Source organism: Daucus carota, chromosome 9, assembly GCF_001625215.2.
Source record: "Daucus carota subsp. sativus chromosome 9, DH1 v3.0, whole genome shotgun sequence".
Classification (NCBI taxonomy): domain Eukaryota; kingdom Viridiplantae; phylum Streptophyta; class Magnoliopsida; order Apiales; family Apiaceae; genus Daucus; species Daucus carota.
Genome location: NC_030389.2, coordinates 24923747 through 24948610, shown reverse-complemented (window position 1 = coordinate 24948610; position 24864 = coordinate 24923747). Strand labels below are relative to the sequence as shown.

The 24864-nt window shown below is 32.2% G+C and overlaps 1 pseudogene; it reads left to right on the top strand.

The window, feature by feature from the left end:
- The first annotated feature begins 993 nt into the window (after nt 1–993).
- LOC108203888 (probable alpha,alpha-trehalose-phosphate synthase [UDP-forming] 9) overlaps nt 994–24864 on the top strand; it is a 79891-nt pseudogene continuing 56020 nt past the window's right edge.

Sequence of the window (24864 nt, the reverse complement as noted above, 5' to 3'; positions counted from 1 at the left end):
TTATATATTTGATTTTCACGGGAAAAAAATCTCATGTATATAATAGATATGGATTAGATTTAAGAGGATTAAAATAGTTTGTTTCAAGTGCAAAGTATACACAATAAATGAGAAATTTCTTCCCATTCTATCTGTTACATGCGTCACTATTTAGTTGAGAGTCTTACAGCTCAAATCTACATTTAATTCTCTCTACAGCTGAAATCCTAATTATCTCTACAGCTGAAATCTACCTTGGCTTTTAATTCTTTCTACAACTGAAATCTACATTGGCTTTTAATTCTCTCTACAACTGAAATCTACATTGGCTTTTAATTCTCTCTACAACTGAAATCTACCTTGGTTTTTAATGCTCTCGGCTTTTCATCACAATCTATAGTATTTTCAAACTCACATCACTTTAGCAGAATCGTAATAAACTCGAAAACTAAGGGCAACTAGACTAAGCAAGCAGCTCAGAAAGTGTATAAAAGGACCCCCACCCCCTCAAGTTCTAACCAACGAAAACACATTTTATACTTTAAGATATTTGATATACCTCTAGCTAGTTCAGCTATTTAAATACCGGTGTACAATATTAAACTAGTGGTTTTCTAGCTTGTTTAAGCGGCTGAGATTTAGTGATCATGATCATATTATTACAAATTTTTATGATTCGATTATTGAATTCATAACTATTGATTATGTTTACATGATTGATCATGTTTCCTTATAAGTATATATATATATATATATATATATATATATATATATATATATATATATATATATATATCAATTGTATCTGCAAGAAGTTGTGATTATAAGTATAGAGCATATCATCATCAATTATCATGGCCTATAGTATAATAATCTTGTCTGTTTTCAATTATCTGTGGAGTAATTTCTCTTCAAGCCATTAGATTTACTTGTCTAACTTTGGGGAGCTCTTGTGTTTTCTTTTACAGAATATAATCAGATCAGATTATATTTTTGTTTGAAAATAAATCGAACATGGATACAAGTTCATGTATGAATTTTACAAACTTGGCTTTCGGGGACCTGAACAGGACTAATCCTTGTATCAAATATGTGGATTCAGATGGTACCTCATCTACAACTGTCAGAATTATCATCTTGTCAAACATGTTGCCCCTTCATGCACAGAAGGATGGGAAAACAGAGGGCTTTAGCTTTATATACGATGAATCACCTCTATGGCAACTAAAAGATGGATTTTCACCTGATACAATGGTTTTTTATGTTGGTTCACTAAATGCCGATATAGATGTTAATGTACAGGAGGAGGTTGTTGAGAGACTGATGGATGATTTCAATTGCGTTCACACTTTTCTTGCGAATGAACTCTTCTCTGAATTCTATCATGATTTCTGCAAGCACCATCTATGGCCTATATTCCATTACATGCTCCCAATGTGCGGAAAGCATGGTGACCAATTTGATCAGGGACTGTGGCAGGCTTATATCTCTGCAAATAAAATATTAGCAAACAAAGAATTAGAAGTGGCAAATCCCGAGATTAATTATATTTTGATTCATGACTATCACCTCATGGCGGTCCTTGTGTTCTTGAGAAATAAGCGCTACAGGGCCAAACTCGGATTCTTTCTCCAAAGTCCATTCCTTGCATCTGCAGAGATCTATCGAACACTTCCTGTAAGTGCAGACATTCTGAGGATTTTGTTGAACTGCGATCTCATCGGGTTTCATACTTTCGATTTAGCTTGCCACCACTGGACTATGAGTCCAAACGAGGACAAATTGGGCTGGATTATAGTGGTCGCACGGTGTATATCAAGATTCTGCCTTTAGGAATTCATTTGGGAAAAGTTGAAAATGTTCTGAATATTCCTTCTACATCAATGAAAGTCATGGAAATTGAAGGGAAGTTCAAGGGGAAGCATGTAATTCTTGCCGTAGACGACATGAACTTATTCAAGGCAATTAGTCTGAAGTTATTAGCATTTGAACAACTATTGAGGAAGTATGAAACTTGCGGGATATTGTGGTTCTTGTTCAAATTATCAATCCTGAAAGAAGCTCAGGAGAAGACATGGAGGAAGTGAGAAGGGAGACGTATGGAACTGCTAACAGGATTAATCAGATTAACAACTGTGCTAATTATTTATGAATATGTTGGATGTTCTCCATCTCCGAGTGGAGCAATCAGAATAAATTCATGGGATATTAGTTCTTTAGCTGAGGCTATGCGTTCTGCGGTCTCCATGGATGATTCTTTAAGGCAATTAAGACATGAGCAGAACTATAGTTACGTTCAGTCTCATGATGTGGCATATTGTGCTCGCAGTTTCCTGCATAGCATCACGAGAGCATGTCTTGATCACTATAATTATCAATGCTGGGGTTTGGGCTTCAGTTTCACATTCAAAGTTGCTGCCCTCTCCCTAGGTTTTCAAAAATTATTTTCTAAAAGCATAGTTCCTGCATATAACAGGACAAATAGGAGGGCAATATTTCTAGACTTTGATGGCACCCTTGTTCCTCATTCCTCGACCAAGAAAAATCTCAGTAGTGAACTTGTCACTACTCTTAATTAACACTATGTGTGATGATCCTAAGAACACTGTGTTTATCGTTAGTGGAAGAGGTATAAGTTCCTTAACCGAGTGGCTGGCTCCATGTGAAGGTCTAGGACTAGCTACTGAACACGGGTACTTCATATGGTATTTTTCTTCAAAAACTTCTTAGAGACCTTTTCTAGTGGCACTTCTAATTAAATTGCCTTTGGTTTGCACGTGGAAGAAAACTTCTGAATGGCAATCCAGTTTGGTTGTGGATCTCGAGTGGAAGGTGGCAGTGGAGCGTATAATGAATCTGTATGCAGAAGCCACGGATGGTTCCACCATCGAAGTCAAAGAAAGTGTTTTGGTTTGGCACCTTCAAGATGCAGATCATGATTTTGGATCCTTGTAGGCAAAGGATTTACCGGATCATTTGAAACACGTCATTGCTAATGAACATGCAGTAGTTGCAAAAGGAAAAAATATTGTTGAGGTTAAACCACAGGTATATGTCTCTCGTCTCCCTCTTTCGGTCTTCCCTGTGCATTGTACAGTAATTTACTTAACTAGCAACCTAATATATTTAGGATGCAAGCAAAGGCTTGGTCACAGAAAAGGTAATCGCGACAATGGTTGGCAATGGCGAGATCCCTGATTTCATCCTCTGCATTGGAGATGACAGATTAGATGAAGACATGTACGACGGTACTTTGAAAATTGTTTCATCTGTGGTGGTCCCTGCTGTTCCGGAAATCTTTTTCTGCACTGTGGAGCAAAAGCCTAGCAAGGCCAAGTACTTTGTTGATGATACTTTTGAAGTTCAGAAGCTACTCCAGTGGTTTGCTAATGTTTCGAGTACGCAGCCAAGCTCCGCTGTAAATCCGCCAAGTATTCCTTGACAACTGACAAGCATAGTGTTCGTGAACATTGGTATAGGAGCATATATAAATGTAATATAGCAAGTTCTTTTTTGTATAGTCAGCATCAGATCTACTACTATGTATTAATGCTTGTAAATTTGTATTTGGCCGAAAGCAGAACATGTAAATGTATAGCCCACTTTAAATGGATATTTTAAAAAACAGTCCCAGCATAATAAAGATATTGTATATTAAACCTCATTGAATTAATAATCTTGTTAAATTAATAAAATTTATCATTTTTGAGACTATTAACTCTCAGATAATTTACTATATTATATAGGTATACTTACACAAGTTTCATGTTATATTTACTATACGAATTGAGGATGTTATATATCTTTTTCCCATTTAAGAATGGGACTGCATAAGAAATGCTTGTTCAGGAAGTAAAAAAAGTTTGGATTTCTAATGCCAACATTAGAACCTTGAGCAATGTCGTACAAGCAAATCTTATTCACGTTTACAAATGCTGGAGAAAGGTCTCTAAATACAAACAATACTTCAGAGTTCAGATATTCGAAGTAAGAGTGACAATATAATATGGTATACTGCATTAGAGAAGCTTGTCGCCTTTACTCTCAATGCTCATGACAGTACTGGAACTGTTCCTGACTAGTGAGGCAGCGTCATTGATTCTGTCTGCTTAAAGAAATGAATTAAATTACATTGTATCTTTTTTTTTCGACCTGGCCAATATTGTTATATGAACTATCACCTAGTTGTTCAGTCCTATAAGTCTAATCTAACAACATAGTTAAACCGGGCAATATAGGCCCAAAACCATATATCCAGTCCAAACCAAACCATTTTTTAAAATTTGGTCCAACAAAAAAATCACACATTTTATTTGGATATGGTTGGTTTTGAAATCATGTTTTTTTATCCAAAATGTGGACCCAATATATGATAACCATATTTAAAAAAAAACACTTTCATACCCCGTATAATTCAATTCATTGCTTACCACTACACTCGTACAATTAAATTCGATCTCTCTTACTTCTCTGCTGGATCCCTGCCTCCACCGACCATATCATCACCGCCGAGAAACGTCTTCTCTCTCTTATCAAGTACTCCCTCCCTCCCTCCCTCTCTCTGATTTTCGTGTCTTATCTCTTTCATTATTCATGTTTTATTGTCTCCTTGTTTTACTTGCGGATCAGTTCTGTATAGATACGCTTACGCGATTTGAATTGATTTTCATAGTGTGCCTAATCTGCTTAATGCTATCCTCTAAATCGATTATATTATGCTTAGGACAGATTTAAGCACTTGTTAATTCAAGTTAGGGCACTTATTATGGAAGCAGAGAAACAATTGAGTATCATGTGTGTATGTATTTTTCTTATTTGGGTAGTCTAATTCTAATGTGTATATTTATATTTTCGTGTTTCTTATTGGTTTAATGTAGATTTAAAGTTGTAATGGAAGAAGAACAAAGTTCGACCTCTAATAGACCTCCAAAAAGATATAAGAAATCTACATCAATAATTTGAGAATTATTTCATAAGTTTGTAGAGAATGGAACACAAAAGTCTAGATGTAAAAAATGTGATCAAGTTTATATAAGTGAACATGGTACCTCAAATATGCGAAAGCATATGATGTCAAAACTTGATCAAATTTTTTACATCTAGACTTTTCCATGTTTTGACATCATATGCTTTCACATATTTGAGGTACCATGTTCACTTATACAAATTGATCACATTTTTTACGTCTAGACTTTAGTGTTCCATTCTCCACAAACTTATCAAATAATTCCCGAATTATTGATGTAGATTTCTTATATCTTTTTGTAGGTCTATTAGAGGTCGAACTTTGTTCTTCGTCCATTACAACTTTAAATCTACATTAAACCAACAAGAAACACAAAAATACAAAAATATAAATATACACATTAGAATTAGACTACCCAAATAAGAAAAATACATAAACACATGATAATCAATTTGATGTAATTATCACATGATACTCAATTGTTTCTCTGCTGCCTTGTTTAAATAATAAGTGCCCTAACTTGAATTAGCAAGTGCTTAAATCTGTCCTAAACATAATATAATCGATTTAGAGAATAGCATTAAGCAGATTAGACACACTATGAAAATCAATTCAAATTGCGTAAGCATATCTATACAGAACAGATCCGCAAATAAAACAAGGAGACAATATAAACATGAATAATGAAAGAACTAAAACACGAAAATGAGAGAGAGAGAGAGGGAGAGAGAGAGAGAGAGAAGGAGGGAGGGAGGGAAGGAGAGAGAGAGGGAGAAGGAGGGAGGGAGAGAGAAGACGTCTCTCGGCGGCGATGATGTGGTCGGTGGAGGCACGGATCCAGCGGAGAAGCAGGAGAGATCGAATTGAATTGTACGAGTGTAGTGGTAAGCAACGGATTGAATTGTACAGGTAATGAAAGTCTTTTTTTTTTAAAAAAATATGGTTATCATATATTGTATCCATTTTTTGGTCCATATTTTGGATAAAAAACATGATTTCAAAACCAACCATATCCAAATAAAATGTGTGATTTTTTTGTTGGACCAAATTTTAAAAAATGGTTTGGTTTGGACTAGATATATGGTTTTGGGCCTATATTGCCACGTCTACTTATCAGCAAGTAAATCATATGTTCAAAGAACAAATAATAGTGCAAGTCAGTCGATTTGGCATGTTCGTCTTGGCTATCAACTGCTTCAACAAATTTCTACAAAAATCTAGTTGACGGCGTTCCTTAATTACTTCAGTAATTTAAACATAAATGCAGTGTGTGCTGGTTGTCATACGAGAAATCAAAAAGGCTTCCATTCCCAAAATCAACTAACAAGCTTCCGATGTACTTGAGCTGATTCATTCGGACTTGATGAGGCCTACCAGAACAATAAATTACAGTGGGTGTCGATATGCAATGATCTCGGTGGATGACTGCTCTCGTTTTACTTGGATTTATTTTTTAAAACATAAAAACGAAGCATTCTCTAGATTTCTTGACTTTAAGCAAAGAGTAGAGCATAAGTTTGGCCGGAATATCAAGTGTCTGCGTACTGATAACAGGGGCGAGTACGTGTTGGAAGAATTTCTTGCATATTGTGAGAAAGAAAGAATTCAATGACAATTGACATGTCAAAATACGCCTCAGCTACTTAAATACCGGTGTACAATATATATTAAACTTGTGTTCTAGCTTGTTTATGCGGATGAAGTTTAGTGATCATCATGTCATTATGAATTTATGACTTGATTATTGAAGTCATAACTATTAATCATGTTTTCCTCTGTTTTGTTTTGTAGGAGGTTGCTGATTATCGCTCAGGTGAGTTGAAATTGTTTATCTTGTGGAGTGACTGGAGTCTATTTGTTTTTGCAGGAAGTTTAATATTTTCAGTTAAATTTGCGTTGAGATTGTTTGTTACATGTATTCATAGATTACGGTTCAATCACTTGCAATTTGCACTATTAAGTACTTTTATGAAGTACTTTTATGACGGTCCTTGTGTTCTTGATAATTAAGCTCATGGAACTGTTTCTGACTAGTTGAGACAGCGCCACTGATTCTGTCTGCTTGAAGAATTGAATTAAATTACATTGTATCTTTTTTTTCAATCCGGCCAATATTGCTATATGAACTACCACCTAGTTGTTCAGTCCTATAAATCTGATCCAACAATGTAGTAGATATATCTCATAATTTCGAGTCTCGGTTAAAACTAACCAAGTCTTGGAACTGATCAGCATATATTATATTGTGCCTCCTCTTTAAGTCATTATCTATCACAGAAACATAAATCAGAGATTGCATCTCCAGCTTTATATTCCTTTTCTAAATATTTTAAACGCATGTCCTAGCTTTTTCTTTGGGGAGGTTCAAACTCAATTCGAACCCTTACTAGAACAAGGAGTAACCGAACCATCTAACATAAAATACAACGAGACTAAACACCTAAGATGGTAAAAAAGTAGATTTAAAGCAACTACTAAAACATAGCAATTACTGCATCCAACCCGTACATCATACAATAATTTTATTTATAAAAAAAGCTAAAGAATTTCTCCTTCTTTGCTTACACAATCTACGTTAATTACGGCTTATTCTATGACATTTTTCGTCCTCCTTTTGCCCTCCAAGTACCGGTTGTGGAGCTTCAATTAATCCGTACGGAGTAGCACATCCGTGCCCGGAATCTTTCGTGGCCTTCCCCAGCCTCGTTTTGCACTCTAATTAAATGCCATTTGTAGAGCAAAACCTGATCCTTGGGGAGTGGAAACATTCGTGTCCTAATTCTTTTGTGGTCTTTCTCTAACTTAAGTTTTGCACTTATAAGTGCAATTGTGGTGCATCAATTGATCATTAGGTAACATCAACATCCTCATCATGGAAAATAGACAAAGTATGCACATACATAATTCCTCCCACATGCTCCAATTGTTTTATACTTTTAAGTGTCGTCTGTGGTGCATCTTCCTCCCATGTGCTCCAAGGACTTCTTGTGCGGCGTTCTCCTGTCTCATTTTGTATTTCTTGACACTAATTGTTTAATATTTTTCTATGGTGATGCTTCATCAACAACCCGGTGTGTGCCATAACACTCTGAGTGTTGTGCCATTCCCAGCACCACAATTATTACTAAATGATGGATAGTGGATCCTTAATTGTTGGGTTTGTATGGCCATGGATCTTTTCATTCAGACCACTATATAGACAATTGTTTTGTTTCCTACCGAGCCTATTGTGCATAATTTATTATGTACAAGGGATGCGAATTTTAATATATAATTTCAAGAAGTTCAAAAATATTATCTTATAAAAGAATCCTTGGGTGTATTTTTCTTTTTAAGATATACATGTTTATTTTAGTTCTTTATTTCTATTTTAAACATATTCTATTTATCATCAGTTTTATAAATTCTACTTCATTACTCTCTCATATACCTACTCCATGAACTTACGTTCATTGTAAAGGAATTTTCAAGTTGTCTCTCATATATATACTCCATCAATTTACATTGGCGGTAAAAGAATTTTCTAAGTTTTTTTCTTGTTTTGTTGCAAGTTGATTAGTTCCATATATGTCCAGGGTTATTATTAAAAACCATTTATTAAGGTAGGCTTGTCCATGTATGCAGCTGTTTGGATCTTTTGGAGTCTTAAAAATTTTATTATTAAAAAAATATCGATTATTAAAAAAAATATCCTTCTGTCAGGAGTTGTGAGAATGTTAGGTGGATATCATAGTTTAGCTCAAGACATTTTTGTTCCACTCATATTAATAATAATTAGTCATTTATTTGTCTATATCCTTTGCCAAAGAATTGGGACAAAATTTGGGGGGTAACATTACTCTTAGTATATGCATTATTCTTATAACAAAAAGTACATTAATTGATGTATTCACAACACCCAAAAACATATTGACCATATTTATTAACACTAATATAATATTCTTATATTCACATTTTAATTTTTCTTTTTCCATTCCTCGAGAATTTTCTTGACAACTTATTCACAATTGCTTCCAGTTTATGGTGAAAAGTAGTTTCATATTCTTTTCAAGGAATCATGAAGAAAAGAAACTTTTTTCAAGGGATAACCTTTTGTATTTAAAAGGAAAAATCACATGGTCATATTCTAGTGCATTCATCATAAAAGTTACAATCTTCAATGTCCTAACATCACAACATGACCTAACATTTACTTAACTCATTATATATCATATCATACAAATAATTAAAAAAAATTCAGATTTTAGACATGTTCCGAACCTTAAAGAAGTTCAAACTTTCAAATTAATACAATTTTAATAAATAATAGGGATGACCACTTGTTACTTTTTTAAAAGAAAAATATTTAATTAATTGAATAAAGGATAAAACAAACTCAATTCAAACCCTTACTAGAACAAAGATTAATCAAACGAGGCTAACATAAAATGTAATGAGACTAAACACCTAAGACCGCAATAAATTAGATTTAAGGCAACTACTAAAATCTATCAATTACTACATCCAACCAGTACATCAAACAATAAGTTTACTTGAAAAATAAGCTAAAACTTTCTCCTTGTTTGCTTACACAACCTACGTTATTTACACCTTTCTCTATGACATTTTGCTGCCTCTTTCGACCTCTGGAGTATCATTTATGGAGTTTCAATTAATCCCTATGGTGGCCTTCTCCTGCATCATTTTGCACTCTAATTAAATACCACTTATAGAGCAAAACCTCATTCCTTAGGAAGTGGAAAAATTCATGCCCTGATGCTTTCATGGTCGTTCCGATACTTGTTTTACACTTTTAACTGCTATCTATGGTGCATCATATTAAACATTGGGCAACAACATCCCAGTCATGGTAGACAGTCAAAGTGTGAAGGTATATAACTTCCACCCACCTGCTCCAAGGCTTCTTATGCCGCCTTCCCCAGCCTCATCTTGTACATCTTTGGCTCTAGTTGTTCAATAATTATTTTCTATGGTGGTGCTTCATCAACAACCTACTATGTGCCATAACACTATGAGTGTGTCTCAATGTGTAGAACCTGTTGCACAGGTGATGTTGTAGCCAGGCCATTCCCAGCACCATAATTATTACTAATCATTTGAAACTTCACATAATTGTCGTGTTCATCACCAACAGTAGTACGAATCAACGGAATAGACGTTAGCACAAGTTGCTCCGGAATCCGAGTCATTTTTGTTCTATTAGGTCTCCAATTGTAGAGTCATTGTGTGAATCAGAGCAATAATATACAATAAATTGTTATAAATTTCTCTCATTTCAATTTTGGTTGTAAGTACTAGGCACCAACCCTCCTACATGCTCGTAGGTATTGGTAGTATGGTTAAGTGAAAGATGCATCAAAAATAAAATTTTAAATTTTGTGGGTAAACCACACTACCATGGCCACGTTTTTGTTTTCAAGACCCCAGAGTGAAGTCATAATAAGGCCAGGAAGTTCCCATCATAGTTACCATAAAATGAGCGCATTGTTAGAAGGAGAATTTTTGGTAGCATTCATAAAAGGTTTTCATTGTTAGAGATCTTGAAAAAATCATCATGGGGCTCAATTAGTCAATTATAACGTTATCTATTCTAATCATTTTATTGGGATAATACATTAAAGATTCAAATCCTTGAACATAAGGAATAATCTGTAGACAATCCTGCATTAATAATAATATCATCACTAACAATAAGTAAGGAAAGAAAATATTCATAAGAATGACAAACACATACACACATAAACAAAATAAAATAAATTTTTAGATTACTTTCATTCCGGAGCACAAACAATAATCTATCTTGGATGGTGAATCAACCGGGAATAATTTGAGAAAGATGAATTATGAATTGGCTTATGTGTGGGGTCATGGTAATTATATACACATAAAAATATAAATCTTGTAGGTAGTCTAGCGCATGTTAGTTTAAGTTTTGCAAAAAGTCATGCAATTCAAAATTTAAATTATCTGTTATTTTAATATCTTCAATAAAATGATAAATTGTATGTATTTATCTGAAGAATTTAGATGATATTTTTACAAAATTATTATGAAAAAAATATTAATATTTTGATGATATATTATGTCTATGATTAGTTTGCTAATTCTTGTATAAAAACAATCATCAACTAGAATCATCAAAGCTACTCATAGACCTAAGATATATCATCTAAATGTCAATATCCCTGCTCATAATAATTTTTCTAAAGGATCATCTAAATTATTCATATAAATTCATATATTTTTACCATTCTACAAAAGATATCTAGATAACAAAAATTTAAATTTAAATTTCACCACCATGTGCAACATTTATTATTCACACGGATATAAAGTTTCATGCCATATAAAATTATCATGACCCCTCACATAACTCAATTCATAATTCATGTTTCTCAAATCATTCCAATTTGATTTAAAGCTGAAGATAGAAAAATGTGTGTGCTCGAGAATGAAGGTAATCTCTAAATTTATTTTATTTTATTTATGTGTGTATGTGTGTGTATGTTATGCTTGTGAATATAATTAACTTTCCTTACTTATTGTTAATGATGATATTGTTATTATTGTAGGATTGTATCTTTAATATACTATCCTGATAAAATGATTAGAAAAGAAAGCCATGTACTTCAGATTAATCCCAACATAGATTATTTCAAGATCTCTGACAGTCTCCTTCTAACCGGCCCTCATTTTTATACGGAAATTATTGTGGGAACTTGTTGGGGTTGTGTTATTATGAATTTCTCCAGCGTCTTGCACACAAAAACACAAAAACCATGGTTAATGTGGCTTACTTATAAACTTATAGAAATTTTTTTGATGTGTCTTTCACTTGCCATACTCTCAAACCTATGACCAGATCTAGTTTTTGTTACTTACAACCAGAATCAAAATGAGAGAAATTTATAAAAATTTATTTTATATTATTTCTCTTATTCAAAGGTTGACTCCACAAATAGGCGATCTAAAAGAACACAAGTCACTCAGGACTCATCAAAACTTGCAATAAAATCTATTCCGCTCATTCATACAACTGTTGGTGTTGGTCATTATGATCATATGCAAGATCTTTTGTTTCAAAAGTTAGTAACAATAATGGTGATAGGAATGGCTTGGCTACCACATCACATGCGCAACAATTTCGACCTATTAAGATGCACTCAGAGTGTCAAGGCATAAAGCGGGTTGTTGATGAAGTACCACCCTAGGAAACTAATATTGAACAACTGGCATTAAGATCGAGGTACAAAATGAAGTAGGGGAAGACCGGGAAAGAAGCCCTTGAAGCGGGTGGGAAGAAGTTATCTGCACACCTTGTTTATCTCCCGTGATCGGGATGTTGTTGCCTAAGGATCAATTAATGCACCACAAAAAGCCTCTAAAAGTGTAAAACAAGTTAAGGAAATATGGTGAAAGAAAGTGGACACGAATGTTTCCACTCCCCACGGATCAGTTGTTGCTCTACAAGTGGCACTTAAGAGTGCAAAATTAGGCATGGGAAGGCCACTAAAGAATCTGGGCTCAAATGTTCGCTACTTTGCATGGATTAATTGAAACTCCAAAAAACGTACTTAGGAGGGCAAAAGGAGGGGGAAATGCCATAGAAGAAATCGTAATAACATAGATTTTGAAGCAAACATGTTCTAAACCTTCGAGAAGCTCAAACTTTTAAAATTATACAAACTTAAAAATATTAGGGTATAACACCATGTTATTTTTTCAAAAGCAAATATTTTCTTAATTAGAAAAAGGATAAAGCAAACTCAATTTAAACCTTTATTAGAACAAGGAGTAACCGCACCAGACTAGCATCAAATGCAATATGACTAAATACCTAAGACCCTATTAAATTAGATTTAAAGTGACTACCAAATTTAAGCAATTACTCCATCCTCGTACACCATACTATAAGTTCATTAACAAATAAGCTAAAACTTTCTCCTTGTTTACTTACACTACCTACGTTAGTTACAGCTTCTTTTATGACATTTTTATACCTCTTTTTTCCCTTCCCAGTACCAGTTATGGAGCTTCAATTAATCCATACGAGTAGCACATTCGTGCCCATATTCTTTGGCGGTCATCCCCTACCTTATTTTGCACTCTAATTACGTGCCACTTGTAGAGAAAAACCTCATCTTTGGAGAGTAGAAACATTCGTGCCCCAATTCTTTCTTGCTCTTACGCTAACTCATTTTACACTTTTAAGTGCCATTTTTGGTGAATCAATTAATTATTAGGTAGCAACAACATCATGATCATAGGAGATAGAGAAGGTATTCACGTAAATGACTTCTTCCCACCTATTCCAAGGGCTTCTCTTGTGGCCTTCCCATATACCATTTTGTACCTTTTGGAGCTAGTTGTTCAATAATAGTTTCCTGGGGTGGTGCTTCATCAACAACCCACTATGTGCCATAACACTCTCAGTGTGTCTCAATGTCTCTCATGGCACAGAGCAGGTTGTTGAGGAAGCACCATCCTAGGAAACTATTATTGAACAAGTGGCACAAGAGATAGAAAATGAAGCAAAGGAAGGCCACAAAAGAAGCCCTTAAAGCTGGTGGGAAGAGGTTATGTGCACACCTTGTTTATCTCCCATGATCACGATGTTGTTGTTGCCTATAGATCAATTAATGCACCACAAAAAGCCTTTAAAAGTGTAAAACAACTCACGGGAATACCTTGAAAGAATGAGGGCACGAATATTTCCACTCAATGATAGGCGGTTTCTCTACAAGTGGCACTAAAGAGTGCAAAAACAGGCTGGGGAAGGCCACCAAAGAATCTAGGCACGGATATTGCTACTCCGCAAGGATTAACTGAAACTCCACAAATGTTATAGGGAATTAAGGACAAAATAAGTCAATAAAATGTCATAGAAGAAGCGTTAATAACATAGTTTGTGGAAAGAAACAAGGAACAAGACTTTACTTATTTATTTAAAGAAACGTATAGTATGGTGTACTTCATTGATGCAATAATTGTTAAGTTTTAGTGGTTCGAATCTAATATATATTCTTAGGTGTTTAGTCTCATTTCATTTTATTCTATTGGTATGGTTTAGTCATTCCTTGTTCAAGTAAGGGTTTGAATTGAGTATATTTTATCCTTTAAAATAATTAATATGTTCTTTGAAAAATAACCTCGGATTGTTCATATATTATTTTTTAAGATTCTATTAATTTAAAAGTGGGAACTTCATTAAGGTTTGGGACATGCTTAAAATCTAAACATTTAATTAATTGAATTATATGATATAATGAGTTAAGTGTTAACTCATGTTGTGATGTTTAGACATTGAAGAAAGTAAATGATGCATGCACTAGAAAAAATAAGGATGTGATTATTGATTTGAAATACAAAACACTATTCCTTGACAAAAGTACTTCTCTTGAGGGATTTCTGTAAAAAGATAAAGCTACTTTTTACGGCAAAGGTGGAAGCAATTGTGAATGAGCTATCAAGATAATTCTCATGCAAAATAAAAAATAAAATGAGAAAACAACATATTTGTGTTAATTAATATGATCAGTATGTTTTTGCTTGATGTGATACAGTAATGTACCTTTTTCGTATAAGAATATCACATTCAAACATTGATATTTGGATTCATTTCTTTTTCTATTCTAACTCCCTAATTCTTCCATGAACCTCTTTACATTTTGTAAGCTAACAATAAATTCAATAAAGACATTATTCTATATTTGTTTGGGGCTGGGTAAAGGGTGATCCACATCCTTCTTAGAGCAATTTCTTCATTACTTTCCTCCATTTATAGTTTTAGAATAGTAGTAGATGGAATATGATAGGAGGCTTGAGGTTACAATGATTTATTAGAAATTTTTTTACATAATTGACATAAATTAATAATAAATATGGGCGTTAACATACATGAATAACGGATGTTTTATAGCAACTACATGAATGAGACTATAGCAAAATATAAATTCAAGATTTAAATAATTAAGATGGAAACATGATTACAATGCATGAACCTCACTATAATTGAAATTTGACAAGGAACTAAAAAAATGTCGAGAATAACATAATAGATAAAACAAATAAACTAAAAATAATCACTGATATATATATATGATACATGCTAACACAATTCCAATAACATAGTACATCAAAAATCAAGTAAATATTAGAATAGGCATAGTAAGTGTATATACCATGTGGTTAGCCACATTATTCAGGCTCGAAAGTTTAATTCCACAAACAAGTCCTCGTGAAAATCCTCTATATAAGCATAACAATCAATAAGACATATTATTTGCTAAAAAAATATCTAATATTATTTGTCCATCTTCTTTGTCCAATACATATATTATACAAGTTTCAGTGTTAATATTTATTAGCCCACACAATTTTCATCATTTACCATGCAAATTATGTTGACTTTAAATGAAAACGTACTAGTATTGTTGTATAACCAATGCATGACAATGATAAAAACATGTCACATTTAATATTTCTTAATATGTGTGAGTTGTGTAAATTGGACTATTAAAATGAGCAGGAGGGAGTATGTGTTAAGTGGGTTGGAAGGAGAAGAACATATCTATTCATTAAAAATATTACATAATGTAATATCATATAATCATGAACCCTATCATTTTCTCTCATAATTAGTATAATTCCAACTCACTAAAATCATGTATAAAAACAAATTAACTAGTTAAAAAAGAAGAGTTAATGAAAAAACATCAATAAAAGACTTATATAAAAACCATCTTTCGGAGCTCCCTCTAATATGAAACAATAACCATATTTATTGAAAAGTAAAACCAAGTCAAATCCATACAATGCTTAATAATAAGATGATATACATCACAAGATAGATAAAATAATCCTACCTACGTTATTTACACCTTCTTCTATGACATATTTCTGCTTCTTTTGCCCTTTGGAGTATCATTTATGGAGTTTCAATTATTCCATATGGTGTAGGACATCGGTGTCAAGATTCTTATGTGGCCTAGCCTGCATCATTTTGCACTCTAATTAAATGCCACTTATAGAGCAAAACCTCATTCCTTAGGGAGTGGAAAAATTCATGCCCGGATTCTTTCATGGTCATCCCCTCACTTGTTTTACACTTTTAAGTGCCATATGTGGTGGATCATATTAATCATTGGGCAACAACATCCCAGTCATAGTAGAGAGACAAAGTGTGAAGGTATATAACTTCCACCCACCTGCTCCAAAGGCTTGTTATGCCGCCTTCCCTAGCCTCATCTTGTACATATTGGCTCTAGTTGTTCAATAATAATTTTCTAGGATGGTGCTTCATCAACAACCTACTATGTGCCATAACACTCTGAGTGTGTCGAACGTGTTGCACAGGTGATGTTGTAGCCAGGCCATTCCCAGCATCATAATTATTACTAATCATTTGAAACTTCACATAATTGTCGTGTTCATCACCAACAGTAGTACGAATCAACAGAACAGATGTTAGCACAAGTTTCTCCAGGATCCCCATCGAGTAATTTTGGTTCTATTAGGTCTCCAATTCTAGAGTCATTGTGTGAATCAAGCAATAATATACAATAAATTGTTATAAATTTCTCTCATTTCAATTTTGGTTGTAAGTACTAGGCACCAACCCTCCTACATGCTCGCAGGTATTGGTAGTATGGTTAAGTGAAAGATGCATCAAATAATAAGGTCAGGAAGTTCCTATCATAGTTACCATAAAATGAGTGCATTGTTAGAAGAAGAATTCTTGGTAGCATTCATAAAAGGTTTTAATTGTTAGAGATCTTGAAAAAATCATCATGGGGCTCCATTAGTCAAGTATAACTTATCTATTCTAATCATTTTATTGGGATAATACATTAAACATTCAAATCCTTGAACATAGGGAATAATTTCTAGACAATCCTGCAATAATAATAATATCATCAATAACAATAAGTAAGGAAAGAAAATATTCATAAGAATGAAAAACACATACACACATACACATAAACAAAATAAAATAAATTTTTAGATTACTCTCATTCTGGAGCACAAACAATAATCTATCTTGGATGGTGAATCAACGGGAATAATTTGAGAAAGATGAATTATGAATTGGCTTATGTGTGGGGTCATGGTAATTATATACACATAAAAATATAGATCTTGTAGTCTAGTGATACTTCATGCCCATGTTAGTTTAAGTTTTGCAAAAAGGTCATGCAATTCAAAATTTAAATTATCGGTTATTTTAATATCTTCAATAAAATGATAAAATGTATGTATTTATCTGAAGAATTTAGATGATATTTTTACAAAATTATTATGAAAAAAAGATATTAATATTTTAATGATATCTTATGTATATGACTAGTTTTGATAATTCTTGTATAAAAACAATCATCAATTAGAATCAAGCTACTCATAGACCTACGATATATCATCTTAATCTCGACATCCATGTTCATAATAATTTTTCTAAAGTATCATCTAAATTATTCATATAAATTCATATATTTTTATCATTCTACAAAAGATATCTAGATAACAAATAATTTAAATTTGAATTTCACCACCATGTGCAAAATTTATTATTAACATGGCTATAAAGTTTCATGCCACTATAATTTTTATATGTACAAAATTATCATGACCCCTCACATAACTCAATTCATAATTCATGTTTCTCAAATCATTCCAATTTGATTTAACGCTGAAGATAGAAAATTGTGTGTGCTCGAGAATGAAGGTAATCTATAAATTTATTTTATTTTATTTATGTGTGTATGTGTGTGTATGTTATGCTTGTGAATATAATTACCTTTACTTACTTATTGTTAATGATGATATTGTTATTATTGTAGGATTGTATCTTTAATATACTATCCTGATAAAATGATTAGAAAAGAAAACAGATTAATCCCAATATAGATTATTTCAAGATCTCTGACAATTAGAACCTTTTATAAATGCTACCAATAAGTCTCCTTCTAACAAGCACTCATTTATACGGAAATTATTGTGGGAACTTGTTGGCCTCGTGTTAATTAAGATTGTATTAATTTAAAAGTGGGAACTTCATTAAGGTTTGGGACATGTTTAAAATCTAAACATTTAATTAGTTGAACTATATGATATAATGAGTTAAGTAAGTGTTAACTCATGTTGTGATGTTTAGACATTGAAGAATGTAAATGATACAGGCACTAGAAAAAATAAGGATGTGATTATTGATTTGAAATAACAAACACTATTCCTTGACAAAAGTTCTTCTCGATTTGAAATAACAAACACTATTCCTTGACAAAAGTTCTTCTCGCGAGGGATTTCTGTAAAAAGATAAAGCTACTTTTTACGGCAAAGGTGGAAGCAATTGTGAATGAGCTATCAAGAAAATTCTCATGCAAAATAAAAATTAAAATGAGAAAACAACATATTTGTGTTAATTAATATGAACAGTATGTTTTTACTTGATGTGATACAGTAATGTACTTTTTTCTTATAAGAATAACACATTCAAACATTGATATTTGGATTCATTTTTTTTTCTATTCTAACTCCCTAATTCTTCCATGAACCGCTTTACATTTTGTAAGCCAACAAGAAATTCAATAAAGACATTATTCTATATTTGTTTGGGGATGGATAAAGGGTGATCCACATCCTTCTTAGAGCAGTTTTTCATTACTTTCCTGCATTTATAGTTTAAGAATAGAAGTAGATGGTATATGATAGGAGGCTTGAGGTTACAATGATTTATGACATAAATTAATAATAAATATGGGCGTTAACATACATGAATAAAGGATGTTTTAAAGCAACTACATGAATGAGACTATAGCAAAATATAAATTCAAGATTTAAATAATTAAGATGGAAACATGATTACAATGCATGAACCTCACTATAATTGAAATTTGACAAGGAACTAAAAAAATGTCGAGAATAACATAATAGATAAAACAAATAAACTAAAAATAATCACTGATATATATATATGATACATGCTAACACAATTCCAATAACATAGTACATCAAAAATCAAGTAAATATTAGAATAGGCATAGTAAGTGTATATACCATGTGGTTAGCCACATTATTCAGGCTCGAAAGTTTAATTCCACAAACAAGTCCTCGTGAAAATCCTCTATATAAGCATAACAATCAATAAGACATATTATTTGCTAAAAAAATATCTAATATTATTTGTCCATCTACTTTGTCCAATACATATATTATACAAGTTTCAGTGTTAATATTTATTAGCCCACACAATTTTCATCATTTACCATGCAAATTATGTTGACTTTAAATGAAAACGTACTAGTATTGTTGTATAACCAATGCATGACAATGATAAAAACATGTCACATTTAATATTTCTTAATATGTGTGAGTTGTGTAAATTGGACTATTAAAATGAGCAGGAGGGAGTATGTGTTAAGTGGGTTGGAAGGAGAAGAACATATCTATTCATTAAAATATTACATAATGTAATATCATATAATCATGAACCCTATCATTTTCTCTCATAATTAGTATAATTCCAACTCACTAAAATCATGTATAAAAACAAATTAACTAGTTAAAAAAGAAGAGTTAATGAAAAAACATCAATAAAAGACTTATATAAAAACCATCTTTCGGAGCTCCCTCTAATATGAAACAATAACCATATTTATTGAAAAGTAAAACCAAGTCAAATCCATACAATGCTTAATAATAAGATGATATACATCACAAGATAGATAAAATAATCCTACCTACGTTATTTACACCTTCTTCTATGACATATTTCTGCTTCTTTTGCCCTTTGGAGTATCATTTATGGAGTTTCAATTATTCCATATGGTGTAGGACATCGGTGTCAAGATTCTTCTGTGGCCTAGCCTGCATCATTTTGCACTCTAATTAAATGCCACTTATAGAGCAAAACCTCATTCCTTAGGGAGTGGAAAAATTCATGCCCGGATTCTTTCATGGTCATCCCCTCACTTGTTTTACACTTTTAAGTGCCATATGTGGTGGATCATATTAATCATTGGGCAACAACATCCCAGTCATAGTAGAGAGACAAAGTGTGAAGGTATATAACTTCCACCCACCTGCTCCAAAGGCTTGTTATGCCGCCTTCCCTAGCCTCATCTTGTACATATTGGCTCTAGTTGTTCAATAATAATTTTCTAGGATGGTGCTTCATCAACAACCTACTATGTGCCATAACACTCTGAGTGTGTCGAACGTGTTGCACAGGTGATGTTGTAGCCAGGCCATTCCCAGCATCATAATTATTACTAATCATTTGAAACTTCACATAATTGTCGTGTTCATCACCAACAGTAGTACGAATCAACAGAACAGATGTTAGCACAAGTTTCTCCAGGATCCCCATGGAGTAATTTTGGTTCTATTAGGTCTCCAATTCTAGAGTCATTGTGTGAATCAAGCAATAATATACAATAAATTGTTATAAATTTCTCTCATTTCAATTTTGGTTGTAAGTACTAGGCACCAACCCTCCTACATGCTCGCAGGTATTGGTAGTATGGTTAAGTGAAAGATGCATCAAATAATAAGGTCAGGAAGTTCCTATCATAGTTACCATAAAATGAGTGCATTGTTAGAAGAAGAATTCTTGGTAGCATTCATAAAAGGTTTTAATTGTTAGAGATCTTGAAAAAATCATCATGGGGCTCCATTAGTCAAGTATAACTTATCTATTCTAATCATTTTATTGGGATAATACATTAAACATTCAAATCCTTGAACATAGGGAATAATTTCTAGACAATCCTGCAATAATAATAATATCATCAATAACAATAAGTAAGGAAAGAAAATATTCATAAGAATGAAAAACACATACACACATACACATAAACAAAATAAAATAAATTTTTAGATTACTCTCATTCTGGAGCACAAACAATAATCTATCTTGGATGGTGAATCAACGGGAATAATTTGAGAAAGATGAATTATGAATTGGCTTATGTGTGGGGTCATGGTAATTATATACACATAAAAATATAGATCTTGTAGTCTAGTGATACTTCATGCCCATGTTAGTTTAAGTTTTGCAAAAAGGTCATGCAATTCAAAATTTAAATTATCGGTTATTTTAATATCTTCAATAAAATGATAAAATGTATGTATTTATCTGAAGAATTTAGATGATATTTTTACAAAATTATTATGAAAAAAAGATATTAATATTTTAATGATATCTTATGTATATGACTAGTTTTGATAATTCTTGTATAAAAACAATCATCAATTAGAATCAAGCTACTCATAGACCTACGATATATCATCTTAATCTCGACATCCATGTTCATAATAATTTTTCTAAAGTATCATCTAAATTATTCATATAAATTCATATATTTTTATCATTCTACAAAAGATATCTAGATAACAAATAATTTAAATTTGAATTTCACCACCATGTGCAAAATTTATTATTAACATGGCTATAAAGTTTCATGCCACTATAATTTTTATATGTACAAAATTATCATGACCCCTCACATAACTCAATTCATAATTCATGTTTCTCAAATCATTCCAATTTGATTTAACGCTGAAGATAGAAAATTGTGTGTGCTCGAGAATGAAGGTAATCTATAAATTTATTTTATTTTATTTATGTGTGTATGTGTGTGTATGTTATGCTTGTGAATATAATTACCTTTACTTACTTATTGTTAATGATGATATTGTTATTATTGTAGGATTGTATCTTTAATATACTATCCTGATAAAATGATTAGAAAAGAAAACAGATTAATCCCAATATAGATTATTTCAAGATCTCTGACAATTAGAACCTTTTATAAATGCTACCAATAAGTCTCCTTCTAACAAGCACTCATTTATACGGAAATTATTGTGGGAACTTGTTGGCCTCGTGTTAATTAAGATTGTATTAATTTAAAAGTGGGAACTTCATTAAGGTTTGGGACATGTTTAAAATCTAAACATTTAATTAGTTGAACTATATGATATAATGAGTTAAGTAAGTGTTAACTCATGTTGTGATGTTTAGACATTGAAGAATGTAAATGATACCGGCACTAGAAAAAATAAGGATGTGATTATTGATTTGAAATAACAAACACTATTCCTTGACAAAAGTTCTTCTCGCGAGGGATTTCTGTAAAAAGATAAAGCTACTTTTTACGGCAAAGGTGGAAGCAATTGTGAATGAGCTATCAAGAAAATTCTCATGCAAAATAAAAATTAAAATGAGAAAACAACATATTTGTGTTAATTAATATGAACAGTATGTTTTTACTTGATGTGATACAGTAATGTACTTTTTTCTTATAAGAATAACACATTCAAACATTGATATTTGGATTCATTTTTTTTTCTATTCTAACTCCCTAATTCTTCCATGAACCGCTTTACATTTTGTAAGCCAACAAGAAATTCAATAAAGACATTATTCTATATTTGTTTGGGGATGGATAAAGGGTGATCCACATCCTTCTTAGAGCAGTTTTTTCATTACTTTCCTGCATTTATAGTTTAAGAATAGAAGTAGATGGTATATGATAGGAGGCTTGAGGTTACAATGATTTATGACATAAATTAATAATAAATATGGGCGTTAACATACATGAATAAAGGATGTTTTAAAGCAACTACATGAATGAGACTATAGCAAAATATAAATTCAAGATTTAAATAATTAAGATGGAAACATGATTACAATGCATGAACCTCACTATAATTGAAATTTGACAAGGAACTAAAAAAATGTCGAGAATAACATAATAGATAAAACAAATAAACTAAAAATAATCACTGATATATATATATGATACATGCTAACACAATTCCAATAACATAGTACATCAAAAATCAAGTAAATATTAGAATAGGCATAGTAAGTGTATATACCATGTGGTTAGCCACATTATTCAGGCTCGAAAGTTTAATTCCACAAACAAGTCCTCGTGAAAATCCTCTATATAAGCATAACAATCAATAAGACATATTATTTGCTAAAAAAATATCTAATATTATTTGTCCATCTACTTTGTCCAATACATATATTATACAAGTTTCAGTGTTAATATTTATTAGCCCACACAATTTTCATCATTTACCATGCAAATTATGTTGACTTTAAATGAAAACGTACTAGTATTGTTGTATAACCAATGCATGACAATGATAAAAACATGTCACATTTAATATTTCTTAATATGTGTGAGTTGTGTAAATTGGACTATTAAAATGAGCAGGAGGGAGTATGTGTTAAGTGGGTTGGAAGGAGAAGAACATATCTATTCATTAAAAATATTACATAATGTAATATCATATAATCATGAACCCTATCATTTTCTCTCATAATTAGTATAATTCCAACTCACTAAAATCATGTATAAAAACAAATTAACTAGTTAAAAAAGAAGAGTTAATGAAAAACATCAATAAAGACTTATATAAAAACCATCTTTCGGAGCTCCCTCTAATATGAAACAATAACCATATTTATTGAAAAGTAAAACCAAGTCAAATCCATACAATGCTTAATAATAAGATGATATACATCACAAGATAGATAAAATAATCCTACCTACGTTATTTACACCTTCTTCTATGACATATTTCTGCTTCTTTTGCCCTTTGGAGTATCATTTATGGAGTTTCAATTATTCCATATGGTGTAGGACATCGGTGTCAAGATTCTTCTGTGGCCTAGCCTGCATCATTTTGCACTCTAATTAAATGCCACTTATAGAGCAAAACCTCATTCCTTAGGGAGTGGAAAAATTCATGCCCGGATTCTTTCATGGTCATCCCCTCACTTGTTTTACACTTTTAAGTGCCATATGTGGTGGATCATATTAATCATTGGGCAACAACATCCCAGTCATAGTAGAGAGACAAAGTGTGAAGGTATATAACTTCCACCCACCTGCTCCAAAGGCTTGTTATGCCGCCTTCCCTAGCCTCATCTTGTACATATTGGCTCTAGTTGTTCAATAATAATTTTCTAGGATGGTGCTTCATCAACAACCTACTATGTGCCATAACACTCTGAGTGTGTCGAACGTGTTGCACAGGTGATGTTGTAGCCAGGCCATTCCCAGCATCATAATTATTACTAATCATTTGAAACTTCACATAATTGTCGTGTTCATCACCAACAGTAGTACGATCAACAGAACAGATGTTAGCACAAGTTTCTCCAGGATCCCATGGAGTAATTTTGGTTCTATTAGGTCTCCAATTCTAGAGTCATTGTGTGAATCAAGCAATAATATACAATAAATTGTTATAAATTTCTCTCATTTCAATTTTGGTTGTAAGTACTAGGCACCAACCCTCCTACATGCTCGCAGGTATTGGTAGTATGGTTAAGTGAAAGATGCATCAAATAATAAGGTCAGGAAGTTCCTATCATAGTTACCATAAAATGAGTGCATTGTTAGAAGAAGAATTCTTGGTAGCATTCATAAAAGGTTTTAATTGTTAGAGATCTTGAAAAAATCATCATGGGGCTCCATTAGTCAAGTATAACTTATCTATTCTAATCATTTATTGGGATAATACATTAAACATTCAAATCCTTGAACATAGGGATAATTTCTAGACAATCCTGCAATAATAATAATATCATCAATAACAATAAGTAAGGAAAGAAAATATTCATAAGAATGAAAAACACATACACACATACACATAAACAAAATAAAATAAATTTTTAGATTACTCTCATTCTGGAGCACAAACAATAATCTATCTTGGATGGTGAATCACGGGAATAATTTGAGAAAGATGAATTATGAATTGGCTTATGTGTGGGGTCATGGTAATTATATACACATAAAAATATAGATCTTGTAGTCTAGTGATACTTCATGCCCATGTTAGTTTAAGTTTTGCAAAAGGTCATGCAATTCAAAATTTAAATTATCGGTTATTTTAAT